Raw genomic sequence first — 5,000 nt, 5'->3', positions numbered from 1 at the left:
TGGGACCCTAAAGCAAGCAGATTTTTTTTTTAATCAAGTCACAAGTTAATTCTGACATAACTGAGGTTTCTATCTCTCCCTCCCTCCCTCCCTCCCTTTCTCTTTCTCTTTTTTTCAGTTTCTTCATCTTTGACTGGCACAGTTCAGGCAGGTTTATATGCTACTGGTACTTGTTGAAATGAATTCAAGGTACCATAATTCACACATTTTTTACATTCATACAACAGATTTTGATTTTTTTACAGGAAAAGATCTAGAATTATGTATTGGAGCTTTGTAAATTCAGCCAGACTCAATATTACCATCTCTGCTAAACTCTTTCATCAATTGTTATAGAAATATCTTATTTGTGTTGGGATTAGCCACATGTAATTATTTTGGCAAATATGGATGGATATAACTGCTTTTGTTTCATTATTTTTTAAGCCATCATTTTAAAGTTTCTTAATGAATGTCCCTCAAAGAAGTACAGGATTCCGATTATGGCTTTTTTTTTTTTTAATCATTTGAATGACCTTCTCATCTCTACCTTGTTCTACACAAAATAAGGATTGTGAAGAATGACTTCAAATTAGAACCTTCAATTCTATCTGACAACCTAATCTGAGTTAAGAACTCTATCTATATGGTCATTTTGTTTAGAAAGTGAATGAAAATGTTTTCAAAGACTCCAATTTAAATCTTGATACAGCCCTAGATTTTAAGAAAAAGTGAAAATGAGGGCATATTAAAGGAAAAGAACTTGAAATAAAATTACATGGAGCCATGATAAACCTTCATACTCAGCCAAATCACAGCCATCAACCTGAATAAGTGAAGAATGTTTGTACAATAACTGGAAGGAGGGGTGAGAAATTGAGGGAAAGGAATTCCTTTCTTTGTTGTCACTTGATTAATTTAAGATGTATTAAGTTCTAGCACTGTTTATTCCCATCTCTCTTTAAATAAATATTCCTGATGAATCATTTATCTATAGGCAGCTAACACTTGTATTATAGTCTATATTTTATTGGAAGTGTAATTGCAAAGGAAAGGGAAGGACTTATGAATATGTAAAGGAAGAAAGGGAGAAATAATGGATAATTCAAAATAAAAATAAGTGAATGACTCACCATTTTTATCCATATTTATTCATGCAGATTTCTTTCTTTTTCCTGATTGTCTTTCTAAAGCAATCTTACAGCAATGTAAGATTTTATACTGTGCTGCATTTCCATGAGATTTCATCTAATTTTTCTTGCCATTCCCCCAAAGATTAAAAAAAAAAAATCTGTCTCTATTGATAGTATAAAAAGCTACTGTAGAATGGATTAAAAAAAGTCTTAGAAAACTCATGAAGTCATTACCCAAGTGTCTTAATTATTATAATGGGGTGGGGGGGAGAGAAAGAGAGGGAGAGAGAGGGAGAGGGAGGGAGAGAGGGAGAGAGAGAGGACTAATTTCTCTAATATAAGGCCTCCCTCATGTACAACTTGATCATGGATGAGAGGGCTGACCTGGCATGTATTACTGAGACATGGATAGGCCCAGAAGCCTGGGTGCCCCTCTTGGAGATGCGCCCAGCTGGGTTTTGAGTTCAGCACCAATTGAAAACTGGGGCAGGGGTGAAGGTGTGGCAATTGTCATCCAGCAGGGAAATCCTCTTACGGTTTTCAAGGGCGCCTACCCCACAGGAACAGGATGTGAGCACCCTGTTCCTGAACTTGGGCCCACGAGCATAGTCAACACATAACAGATGTTGTTACTGTACCAGCCACCCTGCTGCAAGTGAGCAACTTCCTTCCTGAGTCTGCTAGAAGCTGTTGTGGGGCTGGTGGGTACAGTTCCCCAAACTTATGGTCTTGGGTGATTTCGAATCCACCTTCCCTTGGGGAGTGAGGTCTGAGGTGGTTTAGGAGTTCATGGGCTTATCATGGACGTCCTATCCCAGCTCATCCAGAGCCCAACTTGGGACAGTGGTCACACACTGGATCTGGTGTTCCTGCTCAGAGTAGTGGTTAGTGTGATCTGGCAACTGGGGGAAATTTTGGTGTCCCCTTTGTCATGGTCAGATCACACACTGATTACCATGCTGGGATTCTCTGGTGCCATGATCCACCGCAGAGAATCTTGACATATTAGATTAGTCCCCTTCCCCCGCCTCCAGGTGACTAATGGACCGGGAGGGGTTCCAGAGGGAGTCTGGAAGCGCTGTTCCTGCTGCTCTGCTGCATGGTCCACCTCGGAAGCCTTGGTTGCTGCCTGGAATAAAGGGGCAGCTGAGGCTTTAGATTGGATTGCACTTATGTGACCTCTCTCCTCTTGAGGATCTCCTGTCACTCCCTGTGGTTTACTGGAGGGAGATCTGGAAACAAGAGAAAAGATATCCTAGAGCATTGCTGGAGCTCATCTGCGGTGGATGAAACCCGGAGTATCCAGGAGTACACTCAGTAAGATGGCACTCTGAAAGATGAGCTGCTGAGAGAATGCCTGTAGGCAGCAGCAGACATGGGAGGAAGTTCAAGTGGAGTGAAATACCATGGCAAGACAAGCTCCCTGCATGCTGGAGATGTACCATCGACAGGACAGCTGAGGTGGCTGACTTTGGGAAATCCTCATCAGCTGGCTCTGGAAAGGGCCGGACTAAAAGACAGCACTGAGGCGCCTGATCATAGCAGCACAAGAACAGGCACTAAGCACCAGATCCATAGAAGCAGGGATCTACCACAATAGATAGGACTCAAGCTGCAGATTGGGTAAAGAGGCCTCAGAGACAGTCCAAGACATAGTGGCAGGGTGTAAGATGCAGGCAGGAACAGCATGTACTGAACGGCACAACCAAGTAGCTGGCATTGTGTACAGGAACATCTGCACAGTGTATGGGCTAGACCCTCCCAGGTCCAGATGGGAGATTCCAAGAAAGTCATGGAGAATAATAGGGCTAAGATCCTGTGGGACTTCCAGATCCAGATGGACAGGCAGGTACTGGCCAATCAACCCAGACATCATGGTAGTAGTGACAAAGACCAGAAGACAGCAGTAGTGTTAGATGTAGCAGTGCCAAGTGACAGCAACATCAGGAAGAAGGGGAGCCATGAGAAGCTGAAGAAGTAACAGGGCCTGAAGGAGGAAATAGAGAAGACGTGGAAAGTGGGGCCAAAGTTGTCCCAGTGGTGGGAGGAGCACTCGGGGCCGTGACTCTAAGCTGGAAGAGTGTCTCTAACAGATCCCAGGAACATCGCAAGTCTCTGTCCAGAAGAGTGCAGTTAGGAACAGCTAAGATACAAAAGTGCAGAACCTCAAACCTCCCAGGTGCAGAGGACCTTAGACTGATAAAGACACGTCGACCACCAATAGGGGTGAGAGGGGAAATGTTTATATATATACACACACACACACACTTGTATCACAATTGGTTAGTATTATGAACATTCCATTGCCATTGGTACCAAAGTTTACCTATGTCTTCATTTTTTGTCCTGTTATTTCCTCCTACCCACATAGTTCGTGTCTCCTTTACATGACTATCTTGTGTAGCAGTTTGGATTGTTTGGTAGTTTCCAAGCATTACTTGGCTAACTTAATTTCTCTCTCTCTCTCTCTCTCTCTCTCTCTCTCTCTCTCTCTCTCTCTCTCTCATGATTTTATGCTTTTGTTACATTTACTAGGTACTTTCTCTTGATACATGGGTTCTTTGAAAAAAATGAAAACTTTCAGCACAATAAACTTAGTACATCCTTTGATTGAAATGACTACCTGTAATGTGAAATAATGTAATATGCAGTAGCCTTTCCTTCAGCTTCATAGGTCTCCAGATATGGATGCTGAATTCTTGAAGTTTCAGTTCCAACGCTTGAAAACCGGCATTGTCTTTGGAATACTACCAAAAGGAAATAGGTATAATCTCTAGAGGGCTGCAACAAAAGAAGGAATGGTGAACCACTGAGTTTCTCCTATAATAACCAGAGGAGACTGTACATGACTGGCTTCATCCTATTAGGGACTCTTGAGACATTATATAGCTAGATGTTATTCTATGTGGGATTCCAATCCTCTATGGGGAATTGAACTCACAGAGCAATACACTATGAACTATATACAATGCACTCAGTTTTAGGATCTACCTTTGTTTCTGACACCTTAGTGTGGTGCTTGTAGGAAGGGATAAATAGCATCTATCAAAATGGTATATACAAAGTACACCTTCCTTTCCAGCTCAACAGAGAGGTGAGTTTTACTTCTAGCAACCTTGGAGTTTATATGAGCACTACTAAAACGATTCTCCCATTTGGTTACATTTTACGTGCTCTACGTGAAAGTTGAGAAACATTTTGCACATAATAAAATTAATTGCTAGCACGACCATTTGCATCTAGATCCCTCAGAAAGATTTAAAAGCATAGATTAAAATGCAAACATTATTATTGTTTTAGCCCAAGGTAGTCTTGAAATAATTTTCATCTAATTGGAAGTTGTAGAAGAAGAACTACAATCAGAAAATAATTTATTTTCCCATAGACATGTAATCTTGAAATTCTTTTGGAATACTAAAAATCAAATCCTCAAAGATGCAATAAATTTATTTCCATAGTTTTCTGTCAAGTGTGGTAGCACACTTTCCATCTCTTGGAAAGGTATGGATAAAAGAGCATAAAATATCTTGCATAACTGGAAAAATGCATACATTGTAATCTAGGAATGAAATACCAATCCAAAATATGTACAGTAAATTTTAATATATTTATCAGCGTATAGTAATCCCTTGGGCTCAATTTCTTATTTTCCTTATATAAACACCACTGAATATTTCTCAAATCCTTAAAATCCTACAGATATGTTGCAGATTAATTAAATAAAGATAGGCAATCCCCCAATCACTTTGGGGATTATGGTTATAGATCTAGCAGAAAAATGTCCTTATCATATGGCAAATCATACCTGGTTTGATTTAGAACTCACTAGTGGATAATATTTAGATGGGCGTAATAGTAGGATTAGCATAGAAAACAACATTATTACTA

The sequence above is a fragment of the Python bivittatus genome, unplaced genomic scaffold (assembly GCF_059951505.1).
Source record: "Python bivittatus isolate LINGU-HERP-01145 unplaced genomic scaffold, Pbiv_v1 ctg000860_np1212, whole genome shotgun sequence".
Classification (NCBI taxonomy): Eukaryota; Metazoa; Chordata; class Lepidosauria; order Squamata; family Pythonidae; genus Python; species Python bivittatus.
Note: the sequence above shows the minus strand (reverse complement) of the source record.